Genomic DNA, 22,406 nt, shown 5'->3' with positions numbered 1-22,406 from the left:
GGTTAATACTTGCCAGGACCAACTGTTTTCACTGGTCATATAAGGACCTGTGAACAGGCTGGGAGGTCTCCTTCATGCTTGTTCTTATAGAAAGGAAAAAAGGTCAGACTGCACCCTGGCCAAAGGCCTGGAGGAACAGCTCCGTCTTGCAGGCCCTGTGGAAAGATGGCAAATCCTGCAAGGCCCTAGTCTTTTGTGGGAGAGTGTTCCACCAGGCCGGGGCCACGGCCAAAAAGGCCCTGGCTCTGGTCAAGGCCAGTCTAATTTCCCTGGGGCCCGGGATCTTCAAGGTGTTGTTGTTTGCAGACCGTAAGATCCTCCTCCATAAGAGGGCTTTGTGGAACTCCCTGCCTCAAGAGATTAGGTTATCTGCCTCTGCTGGTAGTTGAAGACATTCCTCTTTCAAACAAGCTTTTGATTCTGTCATTGCATAATTCAGTTTATTGAATGTTAGTCTTGGTCCTTTCTGCTCTAGTTCTTTGATGTTGCTTTTTAGTCTCGCAGCAGGTTGCTGTTATTTCTTTTCTTGCCTTAAAAGTGCAATGCATACCCCAATCTCCATGAGGGGGGTCCTAGCACATACCCCAGCCGCAGGAGCAGATTAAGAAGGAAAGTGGTGAGAAGGTGCCCCCTTCAGCTGACCTTCCAGAAGATTCCAGAAGTGTAAGCAGATACTTAACATATTGACTAGAGCTATTAACTCAAGAAAGAATTTAGAGGGGCAAAACCCCTCATTTTATAGCTATAAAATAATAGGTTTGGAGGAAAATTAGAAACCCAATTTAGTCCAACCCCAATCTTATTACAGCAAGCTGCTTGAGCCTTGAGCAGATTTGAGCCCCTCCTTTTCAGAGAGGGAAAGTCAGATATACATTTGTGAATCAATAAATGCTATCATAGTGCTCTTTCTTATAATTCTCTCTTGCAGATGAAACATAATTCCTAGAAACTGCGCATTTTGTACAAAAAAGGGAGGGGGAATGACTCTCAAAGAAGTTACACGGCACTTATCTGGATGTTTAAAAGCTATCAAACTGTTGTCCCTCTTCTTTTAAACACAGCTCAAAAGCAAAGTGTAATTTAATCTTTGGCTCGCTATTTTTTCGTCTATTGACCAAACTCCAAATGCAGATGATTACATATTAGCAAACTGGCACGTATCAAAACCTTTTACTATTTGTCAACCAACCTACATATTAATTCAGGTTACACTTCCTACTGCTTTAATTCCCTGACGACAGTAGAATGTTATACACACAAAATGTCGGACTGTTAAAAAAAAGCGGGGGGAGTGCCCACCTAAGTTATAATTAAGGAAATAGCTGTTATTTCTACTTGATGATTCCTGCTTCCATGTACAGCAAGATGGCAAGAGTCAACCAATGTATCAGAGCTGGGCAAAGCATTCTGGGAGATCCAAAGCAATGTGGAACTCCAGGGTTTCTTAACAGACCAACCAGGTTCCATTTTCTCTCATTCTCTGACAAAATCATTGCCCGATTTCCCCTCCTTGCTCTACCCAAAGAAGGAAGCAATGTAGGATTTCATATCTATCTATCCATGGAAAACTATCAATGGACATCAAAGTAACTCATGTACATAGTACTTTTTCCTTTTATGTTTTTGGTGTTGGCTTAATTATGTGCTCCTTTCACACAGAGCAGGCAAATATTATGTTTATTTATAGTAAATCATAGCCTTTACTGCATGCCCAATAAACCTGGATGGAAAAACACAGCTCACCTTCGTTACATATCTTCAGGAGCCAGGCAAGAATGTCCCTCTTCAACCAGGCCTTGGGCTGATTAACATTCTACAGTATATTCTTTTAAATGTGTTTGTGGGAGGGACGGCTATTTGTTTGTCTTTGTTTTTCTTATATATACAGTGGTACCTCTGGTTGCGAATGGGATCTGTTCCGGAGGCCCGTTCACAATATGAGCAGAACGCAACCTGAAGCGTCGCATCTGCTCACGTGCGGATTGCGATTTGCCGCTTCCGCGCATGAGCGTGGTGTCATTTTGCGCATCTGCGCATGCGCGAGCGGTGAAGAGCGGCGAAACCCGGAAGTAACCCTTTCTGGTACTTCCGGGTCACTGTGGGACGCAACCAGAAAAAATGTAAACGTAACATGAGGTATGACTGTACTGTGTTCTCATTTTGTATTTTTATGATGTAAACTGCCCTGACTGTACTTTGTATTTTTATGATGTAAACTGCCCAGTGGTTTTCAGGTTTTCAGATGAAGGATGGTATACAAATTTAATTATTAAATAATAATAATAATAATAATAATAATAATAATAATAGCACCAACAATAATAATTAGTAGACCCAAGCTTAACATGTCAGTAGTGTGATGCAGCAGCAAAAAAGAGAGCCAATGCTCTTCTAGGTTGCATCAACAGAAGTTTAATGTCATAATAAAGGGACGTAATAGTTCTGCTCTATTTTGCCTTGGTCAGACCATACTTGGAGTACTGTGTCTGGTCCTGGGAATCACAATTTAAGAAGGATATTGACAAGATGCAACATGTCCAGAGGAGAGTGACCAAGATGATTAAGGATCTGGAAACTAAGCTTTAGGAGGAAGAGTAGAAGGAGTTGGAGGTGTTTAGCCTGGGAATGGGGAGACTGAGAGGAGATATGGTAGCCATCTTCAAATATCTCAAGGACTGCCACATGGAAGAGGGAACAAGCTTGTTTTCTTCTGCTCTGGAGGGTGGGACTCGAACCCATGGCTTCAAGTTACAAGAAAGGAGATTCCAATTAAACATCAGGAAGATCTTTCTGACAGTAAGAGCTGTTCGGCAGTGGAACAGTCTCCCTTGAGAGGTTGTGGGCTCTCCTTCCTTAGAGGTTTTTAAGCAGAGGTTTGATAACCATTTGTCATGGATACTCTAAAATACTATTATTCTAAGATTCCAGAAAAGAGGGTTTTAAAAATATATTGTTCTCAGCACACATAATTGTACCATTCCGCCTCCCAAAAAGTCTGGTTTTCTGCTTTTTGTAAAAAGAAAAATGAGTATTGAACTGAAGAAGAAAAGAAAGGGGTTAGAAAGTCATCTTTTTGTTTTACAGTAGATAGATTTTATGACAAAGAAGTAAAGAACTGGCTGTGTTTAACTATGCCTGCAATTAATTAACTTTTTTACTCCTGTTCATTAAATTTCTTTGTTGATTAAGCATAGACTTATATAAATTGTCTCAGTATAAGGTTAGAAATCAGTGCATACAGTGTGAGTTGATTTCAGACCTGGACTTCTTGAACTATAATTAAAACAAATCATTATTATTGTTTCATTGTAAGATGTTGGTGTGTTAAATGGGAGTTAGCCCATTTTAGCCTCACCACCCAGTCAGTTTCATGGCTGAGTGGGGATTTCAAGATGGATTTATGTAATCCCAAATTCAGTGTTAGGGGAGGGGTAGTATTTCTGTTGTGGGGGGGAGCATGTTGTGCTCCTTCTGGGGTGGTTTGTCCATCTTCAGTCCCCTCCCTGCACTCAGCTCCTAGAAGCTCTCAGCATGTGACAACAGCCACATCCTGGAAATGGCTTTGAATGGCTGGCTAAACTAGGTGAAGGTAGTCAATGGGTCTCTAATCTTTGGTGAGTTTGGGAATTTGCCTGCATGCGAAGACAGGCTCCGGCAGATTGAGCGGACAAGACCAATAATGAATCCAAGAGTCAAGAAGGTGCTTTTTGCATGTGCTGTAGGGGGAAGTGAGAGGCAGGTGGGGCTTGCCAAACTGGGAAGGTAGCCCATCTAGGAGAAGGAAAAAACTGATCTTAAACTTCCAATGCTTTGCAGCTTTACTCATTTGTGAGAAAGGCTTCAGGAGTAAACCCTGGGGGGCAGGGGGCAGAATCGGTACTCGTGGCCTTTGAGGAGAGGACATCTTCAGCAGAGGAAAAGGCGAACGAGTAAACCTTGCACAAATCGATTTGGAGTTCCTAAGACGTATGGAAGTGAGAGCTGGACCATAAAGAAGAATTGATGCTTTTGAATTATGGTGCTGGAGGAGACTCTTGAGAGTCCCATGGATTGCAAGAAGATCAAACCTATCCATTCTTAAGGAAATCAGCCCTGAGTGCTCACTGGAAGGACAGATCCTGAGGCTCGAATACTTTGGTCACCTCAGGAGAAGGGGACGACAGAGGACAAGATGGTTGGACAGTGTTCTCGAAGCTACCAGCATGTGTTTGAACAAACTGCGGGAGGCAGTGGAAGACAGGAGTGCCTGGCGTGCTCTGGTTCCTGGGGTTATGAAGAGTCGGACATGACTAAATGACTAAACAACAACAACAAACAACAACAACAAAGATGGTTGGATGGCGTCTTGTGTCAGGAGTTCAGCCTACACTTGAGTAGGACCCTGGCAGAGACACATGGCTGACTGGCCTGTTCTCTCCCTCCTGGTCGATCATTTGGGAGCTTCAAAAGCTTTCTTCAGCCTGAACATCACAGCGACCGATGCCAACCGACACCGGCACACTTAGGGATCTGCAGAGTTTGCGAAACATACGCGTGACAGACCTCAGCAACTCAGCATTTTGGCTAATCTACTTTATTTACATATAAACACACACGGAGCACTGCAACATGGCTCCCTCTCTCTCTAGCATCAGACAGCAAAGAGAAAAACAAAGGACAATAGTCCCACTTCATGGAACACAGTAGCACAAACATCCTGTCTCCGCCACTTCCCACTCTGTGGAGTCAAAACACATACCGTCATGTGATAGACAACAATCCTATGACTGCAATCATAGAGCAGGAATTCTAACATCTTGTACGCCTCTTTTTGGCAACTCCTGCAGCCAAGTTGATACCAAACCTGTATTGCTCTGCTTTCATTTGGACCACATCAGCGAAGCCGATACGTGTGTGTGTGTGTGTGTGTTGTCATGCAGTTCTGCCAACCTTGTGCTGCTTTGTGTTGCTGTGTGGCTGCGTGAGAAGGACACAACAGACAAGTACCCTTTCCTATTCAGGGCACATACCTGTTGCAGCCTCCTCACGCAGCCCTGCAACATCACAAAGCATCACAGGGCTAGAAGGCAGTGTGAGTGTGCTCTTCTGGCGCATGCCTGTTGTGCTCACCTAGGGCCGTAGGTGGGCAGGGCAAAGTACTGCATGGCCCCACTTGGCAGCAGGGGGGCAGTGGTGGCCTGAGCTGGGCCTGGGCTCCATTCACCCTCCATGTTCCATGCCCTGCCCCTGGGCATGTGCACCCCAGGGGCGCGCCCCCCACACCTGCACCACCCTAGGGGTGCTATGTCACTATCTCTAAAACCACAGCAGGTGCTGCAACTATCCAAGAACTTGACCTCACTCACAAAGCCATACTCCTCCATTGTCTCCTGAGGCAGAAGGACGCTGACAAAAACAACACTCTGGTAATGCTTCTAGATGCATGCTCTAGTTATCTCCCGCTTGGACTACTGCAATGCACTCAATGACTACTGCAATGCGCTCTACCTTTGAAGGTGACCAAGAAACTACAACTAATCCAGAATGCAGCAGCTAGACTGGTGACTGGGAGTGGCCGCCGGGAGCATTTAACACCAGTCCTGAAAGACCTACATTGGCTCCCAGTACATTTCTGAGCACAATTCAAAGCGTTGGTGCTGACCTTTAAAGCCCTAAACGGCCTTGGCCCAGTATACCTGAAGGAGCTTCTTCTGTGACTGTGAGAAAACTATCCTATGCAAAGGTTAAATTCGCATGCCTTGTTTTGCTCCCTTTTGCCTCCACCTCGCTCCCGGCATGTGGCCCCTGAAATGTTTCCCAGAAGGGAATGTGGCTCCAAAGCTTCCCTATGTACATGTGAAAAGGATCTAGGAGTCTTGGTTGACCACAAACTTGACATGAGCCAACAGTGTGACGCGGCAGCTAAAAGAGCCAGTGCAATTCTGGGCTGCATCAATAGGAGTATTGCATCTAGATCAAGGGAAGTAATAGTGCCACTGTATTCTGCTCTGGTCAGACCTCACCTGGAGTACTGTGTCCAGTTCTGGGCACCACAGTTCAAGAAGGACACGGACAAACTGGAACGTGTCCAGAGGAGGGCAACCAAAATGGTCAAAGGCCTGGAAACGATGCCTTATGAGGAACGGCTAAGGGAGCTGGGCATGTTTAGCCTGGAGAAGAGGAGGTTAAGGGGTGATATGATAGCCATGTTCAAATATATAAAAGGATGTCACATAGAGGAGGGAGAAAGGTTGTTTTCTGCTGCTCCAGAGAAGCGGACACGGAGCAATGGTTCCAAACTACAAGAAAGAAGATTCCACCTAAACATTAGGAAGAACTTCCTGACAGTAAGAGCTGTTCGACAGCGGAATTTGCTGCCAAGGAGTGTGGTGGAGTCTCCTTCTTTGGAGGTCTTTAAGCAGAGGCTTGACAACCATATGTCAGGAGTGCTCTGATGGTGTTTCCTGCTTGGCAGGGGGTTGGACTCGATGGCCCTTGTGGTCTCTTCCAATTCTATGATTCTATGATTCTATGATTCTATGTTTTCTTTGGCACAGTAAGCGCTTACTCTGAGCCAGAGGGCACTTGAAAAGTCTTCGCAAGGAGCCACCTCCATTAACACGTTTTGCGGGCATTTCATTTGAAGTAGAAAGAATAGAAGAACGCTCCTTTAACCTGGAGAAGGAAATGAAAGACTTAATGCAGGTGGAGCACAACAGAGAAGCTCCCAAACCTAATTGCTTTTCTGTAAGAATAATTTTATTGGGGGGGGGGGGACGGAGAAACACATTAGAAATGATACAGACTTTAATGAGCTCCTTCTCCAAGTATTGCTCTTATTTTCTCAATTGTGCCTCTTCTTCCAGAGTGTGGGCTGATTGCTTTCCACTGCCTGTATCATAAAGTGCTGGATTTTTGTGGCCTGTTCTGTTCAGGATTCCTGAGTTGAGTGGATGGGAGAAGGAGGAACGGAGACCAAAGTGTCTGGAAGCAACAACCAGTTGCCATTTGCTATTATTATGACTAAAACATTATTGTTAAGAGTTGGTCACCATTTGTTATCTATATTGGGGTGGGTCTGGCATAGGCAAACTCGGCCCGCCAGATGTTTTGAGAATACAACTCCCATCATCACTAGCTAACAGGACCAGTGGTCAGGGATGATGGGAGTTTAAGTCCCAAAACATCTGGAGGACTGAGTTTGCCTATGCCTAGGGTTGGTGGATCTCAGGCTCTGTTGATCTTTGTTTTTTAGAAGCCTGCAAGCTGAACATGCAACAGCGCTCTGTCATACCTGTGATTCACAGTTGGATTAGATAAGACTTTGGTGTTATCAGACCCTCCATGTGTCCCTATTTTCCAGGGACGTCCCTGATTTAGAGAAACCATCCTGGTTTCTGATTTGACCCCAGAATGTCCCACTTTTCTTTCATTGGAGAAATGTTGGAGGGTATGGAGTTATCCAACCCCTGAGCCGTCTGAAGGCAATCCAGTATAGGGGAGGTTTTTTTAATGTGTTTTCCAGCAGCCAGGCTCTTTTTTTGTTCTTCAGACCCAGCCTGGTCAGAAGGCTAGGTCAAGCAGCACAAAGTGATGTGAGGCAGGATTCAACTCCCCTCTCCCATCAGAGCAAGGACTTCCTTTTGTGCAATGGGACTTCTCCCTTCTCCTCCCTCCATGAACCCCTTAATTCTGGAGACAAGTTTGATCTGTGATCATGAATAATGATGATGATGATGATGATGATGATGATGATAATGATACCTTGGTTTGCTTACGTCTTGATTTGCATACGTTTTGGATTACAAACACGTCAAACCTGGAAGTGTGTGTCCCGGTTTGCAACCTTTTTTTGGATTATGAACAATTATTTTTGGAGGCCCCACTGGCGAAAGTGCGCCTTGGGTTACAACCTGTTTTGGTTTACAAACAGACCTCCGGAGCGGATTATGGTTGTAAACAAAGGTACCACTGTAATATTAAAAATTAATATTAAAAATATAAAAATATAAAAATTATTTATACAGTGGTACCTTGGGTTACAGACGCTTCAGGTTACATACGCTTCAGGTTACAGACTCCGCTAACCCAGAAATAGTACCTCGGGTTAAGAACTTTGCTTCAGGATGAGAACAGAAATCATGCTCCGGCGGCGCGGCAGCAGCAGGAGGCCCCATTAACTAAAGTGGTGCTTCAGGTTAAGAACAGTTTCAGGTTAAGAACGGACCTCCGGAACAAATTAAGTACTTAACCCGAGGTACCCCTGTACCCCACCCATCTGGCTGGGTTTCCCCAACCACTCTGGATGGCTTCCAACAAAATATGAAAAACATGGTACAACATCAAACATTAAAAAAACTTCCCTAAACAGGGCTGCCTTCAGATGTCTTCTAAAAGTCAGGTCGTTGTTTATTTCCTTGACATTTGAAGGGAGGGCATCAATAACAAGAAGGCCCTCAGCCTGGTTCCCTGTAACCTCCCTTCTCACAGTGAGGGAACTGCCAGAAGGCTCTAGGAGCTGGACCTCAGTGTCTGGGCTGAACAATGGGGGTGGAGACACTCCTTCAGGTATACTGGGCCAAGGCCGTTTAGGGCTTTAAAGGTCAGCACCAACACTTTGAATTGTGCGCAGAAACGTACTGGGAGCCAATGTAGGTCTTTCAGGACTGGTGTTATATCATCTCGGCAGCCACTCCCAGTCACCAGTCTAGCTGCCGCATTCTGGATTAGTTGTAGTTTCCTGGTCACCTTCAAAGGTAGCCCCACATAGAGTGCATTGCAGTAGTCCAAGTGGGAGATGACTAGGGCATGCACCACTCTGGTGAGACAGTCTGCGGGCAGGTAGTTGCTCAGCCTGCATTCCAGATGGAGCTGGTAGACAGCTGCCCTGGACACAGAATTGACCTGTGCCTCAGCAGTCTGTTCTGCTGTTTCCCAAGGCTGCAGGCAATGAGTGACAGTCATGATTTAACTGTGCAGCAAAAGCTGCCCAGAGCACTGGCCAGCAACTAAATTCCCCCTTGCTTTGATGCGCCAAATGTATTCTACATTCCACAGTGGAAGCATCACATCCAGCTTATCAATCAGGTTGGAGTAATTCATAAAGAACTTTGCATGGAAATGTTAATAGGTGGTTGGGGGATGTGCCTTGTGCCTCCCGTTCCCAGCACCCCATTCTAAGCTGACACTTGCACACCCAGTTGTTAAGGGTTTTTTTTTTTTTTTAATGGAGTCTCATTAACTCGCAAAGGAATTTGCCCGGGGCATAGGAGATCGGCAAGGAACCTTCGCTTCAAATGTCACCTAACCGTTACTGTCAGGCAGGAGACGCCAAAACACAACAACCAGCTCAAGCATTAATAAGTATTAAGTACCATCTAATTATATACATAGTTGACCTTTTGCTCTGTTTACCTCCAACCTTCCTGAAAGTTTGAGCCATCCACCTGCCTATTCCGCAAACTACCCAGATTATAACAAATGTGATTATTATTTTTTCTTTCAAAGCTGAGGTTACGAGTCTATTTTTACCCTGGCATAATCACAGTCCTGGGCTTCTTCTGAAAGGCTTACAGAAATGTAAAGGCTTCATTTGGGAGGAGGTGGAAAGCAGGTCACAATGTTAAACTGCTACCCTCAGGGTGAAGAAAATTACTAAGAATGAGCGGTAGTGACTCAAGTGAACACCCTGCAGGCAGCATTCAATATTCCAGGTAACTTTATTAACTCTGAATATGCGGATGATGGGAAGAGGAGGCAGGGAGGGGGAGTCAGAAAAGATTTTTAAAACGTGTTTTTGCAACGGCTCTCCTAATTTTTAAAAAGAGCGTCCCTTATTCATTACTATTTCTGGTAGAGCAGGGCTGGTGAACCATGGGCCTCTCTGATTGGCTCTCAGGACTCTCTGCAGGTCACATGCCCTCCTGAACCACATCCCTCACCAGCCCTGATTTACATCCTCCTTGAGCGTTTGTTTGTTTGTTTGCCTGGTGTTATGTACTGAGCTGAATCCTAGAACAATAGGATCCAGATTGCAGCAATCTGATTGGTCTGCAAGAGCCACCCAATCCAGCTGCAGGTGGAAGTGAATCAGCGACCTGATTGGCCTGCAGGAGCAGCCAACCAGGCTCCTGGATGACGTGAATCCGCAACCTGATTGGCCTACAGGAACAGCCTGGAATTAATCGATCACATGGGGCCCATTGTGTAAATAATGTATATATAGCTAGACTTTTTGGGGGAAGTTTGATTCATTGCTACTACGAGCTAAATAAAGAGCATGAAATTCACACTTGACTCCAAGTATATTTCACCTGGTCTTTAACTCTGACAAGATTCCTTGTTTGTCTTGATGGAAATGAGGGAGTGATGTGTGAAGAACCTTCCCATGGTACATAAAGTAAAACTCACAGAAGGTTATGCAGCCCATAGACTGGAAGAAGTAATAACTCACATCTGTAAATTAGAGTTAGGTCCCTCTTTCTTTCTTTCTTTCTTTCTTTCTTTCTTTCTTTCTTTCTTTCTTGTAAGGTCTTTCGTCTCAGTAGTAGTATTTGTAGTATTTATTAAATGTACATACTGCCCTTCATCCAAAGATCACAATGCTGTTTACAACATAAAAACACAAAATAAAAACCACAAAATACCTTGACAACAACAACAAGCAATACCCTCCATAGTTTTAAAGGCCATAGATCGTTTAATTATCCAAGGGACTGAGAGAAGAGGAATGTTTTCACCTGGCACCTAAAGCTATGTTGTGAAGGTGCCAGGCAAGCTTCCCTGGGGAGAGCATTCCACAAGCAGGGAGCCACCATGGAAAAGGCCCCTTTCTCATGGTGCCACTCTCCAAACCTCTCATGGAGGAGGCACATGAAGAAGAGCCTCAGATGATGATGGCAGAGCCTGCGTCAGTTCATATGGGGAGAGGCAATCCTTGAGCTGTTGTGGCCCTGAGCTGTTTAACAGACCCTCCAAGTTTCCCTATTTTCCAGGGACGTCCCTGTTTTAGAGAAGCCATCCCAGTTTCTGATTTGATCCCGGAAAATCCCGCTTTTCCTTAGGATGTTCCTTGGAGAAATGTTGGAGGGTATGGAGTTATCCGACCCCCAAACCGTCTGAAGTCAATCCTGCATAGGGAAGTTTTTAAAATGTTTAACGTTTTATTATATTTTCATATATGTTTGAAACTTCCTAGAGTGGCTGGGCTAATCCAGTCACTATGTGTGGGGTATAAATTGTAAAATTATCCTTATGGAATGGGACATCCCAATTTTTTTTGTCAGAAAAATGTTAGTTTAAGGCTTTATAGACCAAAATTAGCACTTTGAATTGGGACCAGGAACTATTCAACAGCCAATGCAGTTGGGCCAGGATTGGTATTTTACCATCTTGTCCCTGTGAGCAACCTGGCCGATGAATTCTGCACCACCAGAAGCTTCCAAACTGTCTTCATAGGTAGCCCCATGTATAAAGCACCTCAGTAATCTAATCTAGAGGTTACCAGAGCATATACAACAGAAGTTAGGCTATCCCTTGTTGGTTTCTATTTCCCTCACTGAGCAGCAACTGCAGTCACAAGGCATTGTTTTGCATTCCACAGTCAGAGTTTCTGTTGGATTCCCACGGGAATGGGAGACTGGATGTGACGTTCACTGGTTTCCTGTTTTTCACTGTTCTCTCGGTGTTCTTTGTTTCCGAGAGGAGTTTGCTTCTCTGCTCTCACAGAGGCAAGATGCATGTTTGTATTCTCTCAACATAGAGTGTAAATAAAATTAAGAATGTAGCACATACTGCTTATCCTTCTGCTGTGTGACGACGCTCTGCTTGGCCTCAAGATAAGACGAGCCTGTATCAGCTTCAGCTTCAGATGGGGCGAAGCTGGTCAAAATCTCACATCCCTGTCCAGATAGGAGCACAGCTGGGACACCATCTGAAGCCAATGGACAGTACTCAGTGCCACAGAGGCCACCTGAACCTCAAGTGGCAGCAGTGGACCTAAAAGGACCCTCAAGCTGTATACCTGCTCCTCCTCCAGAGGGTGTATAACTGCATCAAGAGCAGGCAACCTCCCACACAACCGGGCTTCATATTTAAACTGTGATTCAAGAACATAGGCCCCATCTACACAATGCATTTAAAGCAGCATCATATAAGCAGTCATGGCTTCCTCCCCCAAAACCTGGGAACCGTAGCTGAGAGTTGTTAGGGGACTCCTTGGGCTGCACTGGATGAATCCCAAGCCGGAATTAAGATTGCCAGAAGAAATACCAACAACCTCAGATATGCAGGTGACAGAACCTTGATGGCAGAAAGTGAAGAGGAATTAAAGAACCTTTGAATGAGGGTGAAAGAGGAGAGCGCAAAATATGGTCTGAAGCTCAACATCAAAAAAACCGAAGATCATGGCCACTGGGCCCATCACCTCCTGGCAAACAGAAGGGGAAGAAATGGAGGCAGTGAGAGATTTTACTTTCTTGGGCTCCATGATCACTGCAGTTGGTGACAGCAGTCACGAAATTAAAAGACGCCTGCATCTTGGAAGAAAAGCAATGACAAACCTAGACAGCATCTTAAAAGGCCAAGACCTTGCTGACAAAGGTCTGTATAGTTAAAGCTATGGTTTTCCCAGTAGTGATGTATGGAAGTGAAAGCTGGACCATAAAGAAGGCTGATCGCCGAAGAATTGATGCTTTTGAATTCTGGTGCTGGAGGAGACTCTTGAGAGTCCCATGGACTGCGAGGAGATCAAACCTTTCCATTCTGAAGGAAATCAGCCCTGAGTGCTCATTGGAAGGACAGATCCTGAAGCTGAGGCTCCAATACTTTGGCCAAGTCATGAGAAGAGAAGACTCCCTGGAAAAGACCCTGATGTTGGGAAAGATGGAGGGCACAAGGAGAAGGGACGACAGAGGACGAGATGGTTGGACAGTGTTCTCGAAGCTACCAGCATGAGTTTGACCAAACTGCGGGAGCCAGTGGAAGACAGGAGTGCCTGGTTCCATAGTTTAACAATGTGGGCAAAGAGCTTGCCAATGTCTTTTCCTGAATCTCCCAGCATTCAGCTTCATTGCCCACCAAGCTCTAGTATTATGGGCACACTGGATAAGAGCAGAGGAGGAAGGGGGTGCGTGCAGGAAGGAGGAAACTGGACAAATGTTAATAGGCTCTCTGGCGATTGCTATAATCATTGTGAAAGTTCTTGGCTCGGATACGGAATCTGCACTCCAAATGTGCTGTGTTTTGGGAGAGGCAGATGTTTCCCAGGCGCCGTCCCATTACTCAACTTCCTGCCCTGAGCTTCAGAATTCCCGCCGGGGCATCTTATTTTGCACAGTGATAATGAGACGTGTTCAAAGCCTCACGCCAAGACTTCCTGATCAATGGATTGCCTTCGATGCTGTCAATCACGGCGTTCTGCTGGACGCTCCGCATGTCGCTGAAGACTAATGCGCAGCTGCTGCTGCTGCCGCTGCCACCACTCCTCCCTTCGGCCTCCTACCACGCGGTTCCCCAAGGGGCTCCTCAGTGCTCTGATCTGGCATCTCTATTCATCAGCAAAGACACAGGCCTGATTGAAAAAGCAATAGCCATATCTATTAATTTGCATCCTTTCCCTGAATATTCATCTCTTATATTCTCCCTTAATAAAATAAAATAAACCCAAAGCCTTTGTTTCATTTTTAATTTACTCAATGAAAGTCAGCCAGGTGATAGATGCAGGGGGGAGCCAGGACTTCTACGATGCTTTTCAATGTTCACAACAACTAGGAAACTTTGAATCTGTCCATTTCAGTTTCCAGTTGTCTGGAGTTCATTTCTCTGTACAGTTATACCTCGGCTTACAGATGCTTCAGGTTGTGTTTTTTCAAGTTACGGATGTGCCAAAACCTGGAAGTACCGGAACAGGTTACTTCTGGGCTTTGGCAGTTGCGCATGCGCAGAAGCACTAAATCGCACTTTGCACATGCACAGGAGTGCCGAATCGCAACCCACGTGTGCACAGACACGCCACTGAGGGTTGCGAACGGTGCGGGTTGCGAATGTGCCTCCTGCACGGATCACGTTCGAAACCCGAGCATCCACTGTATTAGCTGTATTAACTTGGGAGCAGGGTTTTTGTTTTTTGTTTTTACAATCTAATGATGAATAATTTTACGAAGCAAGTAAAGAAAACGAATTAACCCCCGGGCTCCCCCCCCCCCATCTGGAACTCGCCAGAACTCAGTTCCGGCACCTCTTAGGTGGGTCCCATTCACATTGTAAGAGAGCAAGGGAGGCATCCGTGGTGAATTCTGGCACGTCTTTTTCTAGAAAAATAGCACTGGTTAACCTTATATGGTTCCTTTCCTCTAATAGCCACAGGTTGCCTGAGGTTGTCCACAAAGCAGCTCTGATGTGTAAGGTTGAGTTGTGTGCATCATAGCCTTTGCGGCCTTTTAAAAGGTAAAGGGACCCCTGACCATTAGGTCTAGTCGTGACCGACTCTGGGGTTGCGGCGCTCATCTCGCTTTATTGGCCGAGGGAGCCGGCGTACAGCTTCCGGGTCATGTGGCCAGCAGGACTAAGCCGCTTCTGGCGAACCAGAGCAGCGCACAGAAACACCGTTTACCTTCCCACCAGAGTGGTACCTATTTATCTACTTGCATTTTGACGTGCTTTTGAACTGCTAGGTTGGCAGGAGCAGGGACCGAGCAATGGGAGCTCACCCTGTCGCAGGGATTCGAACCGCCAACCTTCTGATCGGCAAGTCCTAGGCTCTGTGGTTTAACCCACAGCGCCACCCACGTCCCTTTTGCAGCCTGTAGGTCAGAGCATAAGCATGAAGCCTCTCTATCCTTTGATATTTTTTTAAACACACACACATACACACCACAGACCTTTAGGTTGATAGGCACTTACAGCAAGTGTGAATTAAAAAGTCTGCCTAGAATGTGCCCTGCATGGCAAAAATGCATTTGCCCCATCATTCCAGCATTGCAACAACCCCCTTTTTGATTTAAAAGCCTTGTAAACATGTCAAAATGGTTGGTTTGTTCTACCATCTTTGTACCATCCATTGCCCTGGATATGTAAAGGGAAATGCAATTTATTTGTGCTTTGGGAGCTCAACATTTCTCTCACTGATGTGTGACAAGTATTATCATATTTATTGTCAGTATTACACTCCAAGCATGTAGGTGATGCATTGTGAGTATTTCATACTGATAAAGCCATCAATAACTTCCTACTGGACTCCTTCCCACCTGCTCCTCCCTCATCCCATCACTCCATCTCAGTTGAATCAGCAAAGCTGGCTGAGAAGATATTGGTAATAAGCAGATGACAGGCTGGAACAAAAGAATTGCCAAAAAAGGGAAGAAGTCTGCGACGTATTCTGAATAGAACTGCCACTAAAATGTCATTCAGAAAAAGGTGGCCACTTATTTGTTGCCAAAAAGGGGGGACAAAAGAGATTTGCATAAAAAAAATGCATGTGTTGATGAGCAGATGCACATTTAGAAAGTGTGGCTGTTACTTAAATCAAAATACATTTCACCATATTGAGGAAGACTCACCAGGTGACCTCAGTACAATTGATGAGTTTTGATGGGCAACGTCAAGACTCCTCTCACTCTCCTTTCTTATGTTTCTATATGTTTAAACTCAACTTGGGCCTGACAACCCTTCAAATAGAAAATGCTTTCAAACAGAGGACTGGCTTCTGTAAGGTCTTAAAGATGGCCACCCTCTCTGCAGATCTTTTCCAGCTCTTCTCTTGCAGGGTGTACACATGAAATACATTTTAGCATAGACTGAGATCCAATGTGGTACAGTGGTTAAAGTGTTGGGCTACGACCTGAGAGACCAGGGTTCAAATCCCCACTCAGCCATGAAACTCACTGGGTGACCTTGGGCCAGTCACTGCCTTTTACCTTGACCTAAAGGTAAAGGTAAAGGGACCTCTGACCATCTGGGGTTGCGGCGCTCATCTCACTTTATTGGCCAAGGGAGCCGGCGTACAGCTTCTGGGTCATGTGGCCAGCATGACTAAGTCACTTCTGGAGAACCAGAGCAGCATACGGAAACGGCTTTTACCTTCCCGCCAGAGTGAAGGTATTTATCTACCTGCACTTTGCCTATTTATCTACTTGCACTTTGACGTGCGTTTGAACTGCTAGGTTGGCAGGAGCAGGGACCGAGCAATGGGAGCTCACCCCGTCACGGGTATTCGAACCTCCAACCTTCTGATTGGCAAGTCCTAGGCTCTGTGGTTTAACCCACAGCGCCACCCGCGTCCTGCAGGGCATTAAATGAGGAGTAGGAGAAGAACCATGTGTGCCACGTTTAATTCCTTGGAGAAAGAGTTGGGATATCAATGCAACAAATAAATAAATACCAGGTGATTGGCAGGTGGGCCATCCCACCTCTCATATTTGGCCTGCAAGGCTAGGATCTGATAATGATCTGGTCTGTAGCGCTTAAGAGGTTCCCCACCCTGGTATAGCTCAACTATTGTGCCCCAGGGTACACAGACTATATGCTGTCGTTTCAACATTACATGTGAATAACTGCATGAATAGTTTGTGTGCTGTTTGTGAGCATTCCTCATGGAATGTTGCGTGTGAACATCCCTCTAGTTTTTTTTTAGCAAGCCACTGCCACATACAGTCTAACGTTTTCAGATAAAAAACTGGGACATGCTCCCGGGCAAGTCACATGAAATGCACTGTGCTCTCACCCAGGGGAAAAGAACTCATTTTTTGGTGCAAGACCGCGACATCTAGGATGGCCACCGCAATCACATGTGGGGAAATGGGATGTCCCTTTTTATCTGGGCCACTTGCTAAGTATGCTGCCGCTGGCTCCACATTTCCTATCTGTAAAATGGGGGGGGGGGCATCATCCGCTACCACGCAAGCAGTTTGCAAGCTTCCACAACTTCTGATCCTCCCAAATTTAGCTCCTGAGCCATGGAAAGCACAGCTCAAAGGCCACACATCCTGTGGCCTCCAAAATGCTTGACTTCCATCGCTAGAGGCAGGCAGCACAAACACGAGACTCTTCAATTCACTGGGATCCACCATGCATAGCAGGAGGGCCCCCCCCCCCCGCATTTTGTCACACAAGGTTAGGCCTTTTGCATCGACCTGGGCTATTCTGAAGTTGTGGCAACATATCAAGAACAGATATTGCCCACTGCTGGTGGGGGGAGGTCCATTAGGGTGACACGGGTACTGCCCCACCCCCCTCAGAGTGCCTTCAGCTTGGGTTGCCACTCGTCCCTAGAAAACCATGACCACCCTTTTGATAAAAAAAGGGAAAAAAATAGTGTCTCCTTCCCTGTTTGGACTTCAAATGGGATGCCTTTTTTCACCTATTCGAGCTCATTCTCCTCCTCCTCCACCAAACTGCGCACGCAGCTGGTGGGTCTAGTGAGGGCATGAGAGTGAGAATGGTGGGGATTTGGAAAGGGGGTGTTTTTGTGGGCAGAGGCAAGAGGGTCGGAAGGGGGGGGTTGCATGGGGTGGAGTCTCAGGAGAGAGAGTTTGAAATCATTATTGCGTGGCGAGTTCCCGCCTCCCCCCTCCAGAATAAAGACACGAGACACAAGAATTCGAGTTAATGGGTCAAATTAGGCCACAACTTTATTGATTACAGGAATTGAGAGGTATTGGCTTAGGCATTGGTCCTAACAACTAACCGGCTTGAAGGCCAGTAAGGGTTAACCACCAGTGGGAGGAGTCCTGCTGAGGCACGTCAACTAGGAGCTCCCCCTGGAGTTACTGCTTGGGGGCGTGCCATGGGCCCACACCTCCATAGGCTTAGGACAACGCCCCCCCCCCGAATCCTTTATCGGACTACCCTTATTATTGGGGGAAGGTGATGGTGCTTCCTTCTCCCCCTTCATCTGCATGACAATAGAACCCTACCCCTACCAATACCTAACCGCCAATACCGAGAAGTTGTGATGGATTGCTACAAGGTAGGCAAAAACCAAGTGGCTGGTGCCAATCTGCCAAATGGAAAAATTCCTACCAGGCCCCTTGATGGCGACCGACTGAAGTCCATAGCATCATCATAGCTGGCCCGAGAATGACGCGTCCGAGGATTCCCTGAGTGTGGGGAGGGGCATGAAGCCTGCAACCCCACCTCCTCCCTAGCTCAGAAGTGGCTTTGCCCCAGGTAATTTTTAGCCCCCAAATCCCTGTACCGTATTTTACCCGACCTGCCTGACCAAAGGTGGAGACTCTATGTTCGCCAGCCCCTGCCTGCTTGCTTTCTTCTTTATACCTAATCCAGGGGGTGTTGCTGGCTGCCAGCTTCTTCCTCTCCAGCCTCTGAAGAGCCCTTCGAGGTCTCAGCAAGGAGGTGGATAGGAGCAACACCAGAAACAGTTGGTTGCAAATGTCATTAGCTCTGGCTCCCCCTACTGTTGGCCTCTCAATCTCCCGCCCTATCGGTCCCGAAGGGCCCCATCCACTCTGGGATCAGACCACAGCTGCGAGTTCAGACGTCAGCATCATGCAGCATCAAGCCCCAGCAGAACAGAAACTAGTATTAGGGCCATTTTGCACAAGAGAATAGTGTGGCTATATAAGAGCATTTTCAAAGCCAGCACTGATATGTGGGGAAAAGAGAGAGAGAGACAGAATCTCTCCCAGGGCAAAGTTTTGTAAAGGGTAAAGAAAAAGAAAAAGTCTGCGTGAAGTCCCCTGGGTTTCGTAAGTCACTGCTACAAAACTCCCACAGAAGCCGATGTGCCTTTGCAGGCTGTCAGTTTTATGTTGAATGTTTGTACAGATCTCTGATCTCTTATTTACACATATTTCTCCAGGACGAGGAAGCCGGCAGAAATTGAAATTCTATTTATATAAATCTTGTTGCAGCCCCAGAGGTCAAGAACCACAACATTTCAAACAAAGTGGAAGGAATTTATCTGCGCTTTCGAGTGGATAAGGAGCACGCATTTCAGATCGTCGTGATGGGCTCGGAATGGAGCCCAAATTAATGGCCAAATGCATTCCATGTTGTATTTTGATAGTACTGAACAACTGTTTAAATCCCGGGTGGATTTCGTCTGCTGTTTACTTGTATTTACAAACCACAAATGTGAGATACTTTTACACATTCCAATTACCCTTTGCCTAATTACCTAATTACCAATTGCCTGAGCAGTTGCCTTCCGGCTCAGACACATCTCAGAAGTCGCGTACCAGAACTGATGCACCCTCTCTGCAAAGGCACCGTTTTCAAGGTTCGGTGGGAATGAGGGTGAAGTCAAAGAGATTTGAGGAGGGCAGGAGCAAGATTCACACCATAGCTCAAAGATCTGAATTGATTTAAAACTGTTTTAAAAACAACAACAACGAAACAGTGCAACTTAGGAGCATTTATTATGGCCATATTTTATCATTCCTTCTAATAGTGAGCACATTTGGTGAGTGTCAACAGAAATGGTGGCTTCAAAGTTGGATTACAGTGGTACCTCGGGTTAAGTACTTAATTCATTCCGGAGGTCCGTTCTTAACTTGAAACTGTTCTTAACCTGAAGCACTACTTTAGCTAATGGGGCCTCCTGCTGCCGCCGCGCCACTGGAGCACGATTTCGGTTCTCATCCTGAAGCAAAGTTCTTAACCCGAGGTACTATTTCTGGGTTAGTGGAGTCTGAAACCAGAAGCGTATGTAACCCGAGGTACCACTGTACCTCTTGTTATGTTCGGTTCAGGTTATGTTCTTTCAGGATATGTCCTGCGGCGACCTGGAAGTAAAGGAACGGGTTACTTCCTGGTTTTGCCGCTCATGCATGTGCAGATGCTCAAAATGATGCCACGTGCATGCACAGAAGTGGCAAATTGCGACTTGCGCATGCGCAGATGCAGGTTGTGTTCTGCTCAGGTTGCAAACGGGGCTCCAGAACGGATTCCGTTCGCAACCAGAGGTACCACTGTATTGCAATGCACTGTATGTGGAACTTCCTTTGAGCTTGATTCAGAAGCTGCAGCTAGCATACTACAACTCTACTTGGAGATCTGCCCTGGTTGCTGATTTGCTACCAGGCCATACTCAAGGTGTTACTATTAGTGTATTAGTATATTGTGCCCCAAAAGTTTCCTCACCCCTGATTTCCTGGAAGAGGCTATGACTTGATCATCACCATCATCCGGAACAGGAACACTCCTATTGGCAAGTGAGGCTACAAATATTGATGTTCCTGAGTGATGTCCCCATTTGGCCTGAAATTTCAGGAGGAATGCCTTCCACAATCCTCAAGTGGCATCCTTATGAACCAGTTATTTTTGCCTCATCCCCCTCCCCCTTTGAAGAAGTCTTTTGCGGGTCCCTTCCATAACTAAATTCACCTCTGCACTATTGTATTTTAATATTTTGTTGGAAGCCACCCAGAGTGGCTGGGGAAACCCAGCCAAATGGGCAGGGTATAAATAAATTATTATTATTATTATTATTATTATTATTATTATTATTATTATTATTATTTCTTCTTCCTGCTGCCCAAGGGTCAGATCCTGTGGACCCAAGCCATATTCCATTAATGCTGCAGGACTCTCAAGACACCTACAGAGATTACGGAAAGATAAAGCACGGTATAAGCTTTCAGGTACACATTCTTCTCGATGTTTCGGGGGCAGCTAGTAAATGGGAAATGACTGACAATCAATGCAGAGCAAACCCCTCTATCAATAACCAGGCTGAGCGATGGCTGCTGAGTCCTACCAATACCCTCTCTGGTTTTGAGTAAAATTGTGACCTCATGCCTTTTGTTATTCAGTGAATACACCCGTAAGGGCATACTTCTGTCATTTGGAGGGGGGGGGGAAATCAAGTGGGTTAATCATTTATGATTTTTATGCTTCAAAGCGTATGTGCGTTACATGCTGGGGAGATAGATCTGAACCATTACTCCAATGCCCAATGTAGCATATATGTTCCCTGCTGCTCCAAAGCCTGTCTCATCAAGCTGAGCTTTGTCTAAGAGAGATTGTAAATACAGCATTTGGAAGAGGGAAAGTGCCGCCTGATTATGTAAAACTGGCACAAGAGCACGGCTTTGAAAAAAAGTACACAACCAGTCCTTGGAAATTTGTTTTCAGAAGGCTCAAGTCATCAGAGCTCTTTGTATTTATAGAGTTCCTGTGTTACTAACTACTGTCTGAAATATTAGAATGTGTGCAGAGGGGAGAGGCAGTGCCTAAAGGGTCAGGATATGGAAGGAAGTATCGTGACTATGAAATAATGACAGGAGGCCATAACACACAAAGTGTTGCCTCAAGTTTATACAACTCAATATCCAGAGTGACTCCGCCCCCTGGATTAAAACTAGACTCACACTGCATGTTTATATTCAAAAGACATACACACTGGGAAGCTCCTAATTAGAACAATGGTCCAGTACAGAATAGCTCAGTTAACATGGTCTTCTTCTGCTTTGTCTGTGTTTTCCAGGTCATACTCTCAGAACTATAGTTTCACTATACTTCTAAATACCAGTTTAGGAGAGTGTTGTTCTATGCAGATCCTGCTTCTGAACTTCCAATAGGCACCTATCCAGTAGGATGCTGGCTAGCGTTTCCCCAGACCATAGCTGTTAACTTTTCCCTTTCCTTGTGAGGAATCCTATTCGGAATAAGGGAATTTCACTTTAAAAAAAGGAAAACGTTGACAGCTAAGCCCCAGACATGTCCAGGATTCCAATGACGGAATTCTGTCTGGTGTTTGACCACACAAAATATTGATTGGTGATGGAATTAGCGTCTGGGGATTTGCGCCTCAACGACTTTGTGTCTGGTTTTTTAGTTCTTGAAATATGTCAACCCTCCACCAGGTTTTTCTTATGTTCTTAAAAGCAATAGTTTTGGGATTACCTCCATGGATGGCCCAAGCATGGGGAGGTTCTTCCTTCACCCAGAAATCTGAGTCCTTCCAAATGAACCCCCCCCCCCAAATTTTAGATCAAAGTAGTAAAATTGCTCCACTGGCAGGAACCAGTGTTCTTAGATACAGGCTGCATTCACACAGCAGTTTATTTCATTTCCCTGATGTTTCCCTAACTGTTAACTTCCAAATTTGAGCTTTCACATTCTATAAAAGCCACTTCTGAAAATCTAGTGAAATTCATTTCCATGTTAATGGCTCCCAGAAAGAAAATCTGCTTGCAAGCCCATTAACTCAGAAAATTGCGGAAGTGTAGTGACAAAGTTTGGCATAGCATACCAGCATGCAGTTGTTTCCTGCCATTTGCATGGGCGAATCACATGCAGAAAAGGTAGGGAGCAGCAACATTGTCCAGTGATGTCCATGGCTGGATCACACCATGCCCGCTAGAGAATGAAATTTAGCACTACATGGTGGTCTATAGGTCAAGCCATCGTTTCATAGCACAACAGGTACTGCGGTGTGAAAGGAGCATTGGAAAATGGAACAGACA

The sequence above is a fragment of the Podarcis erhardii genome (assembly GCF_964252035.2).
Source record: "Podarcis erhardii genome assembly, chromosome: 1".
Lineage (NCBI taxonomy): Eukaryota > Metazoa > Chordata > Lepidosauria > Squamata > Lacertidae > Podarcis > Podarcis erhardii.
This window is presented reverse-complemented; position numbering follows the sequence as displayed.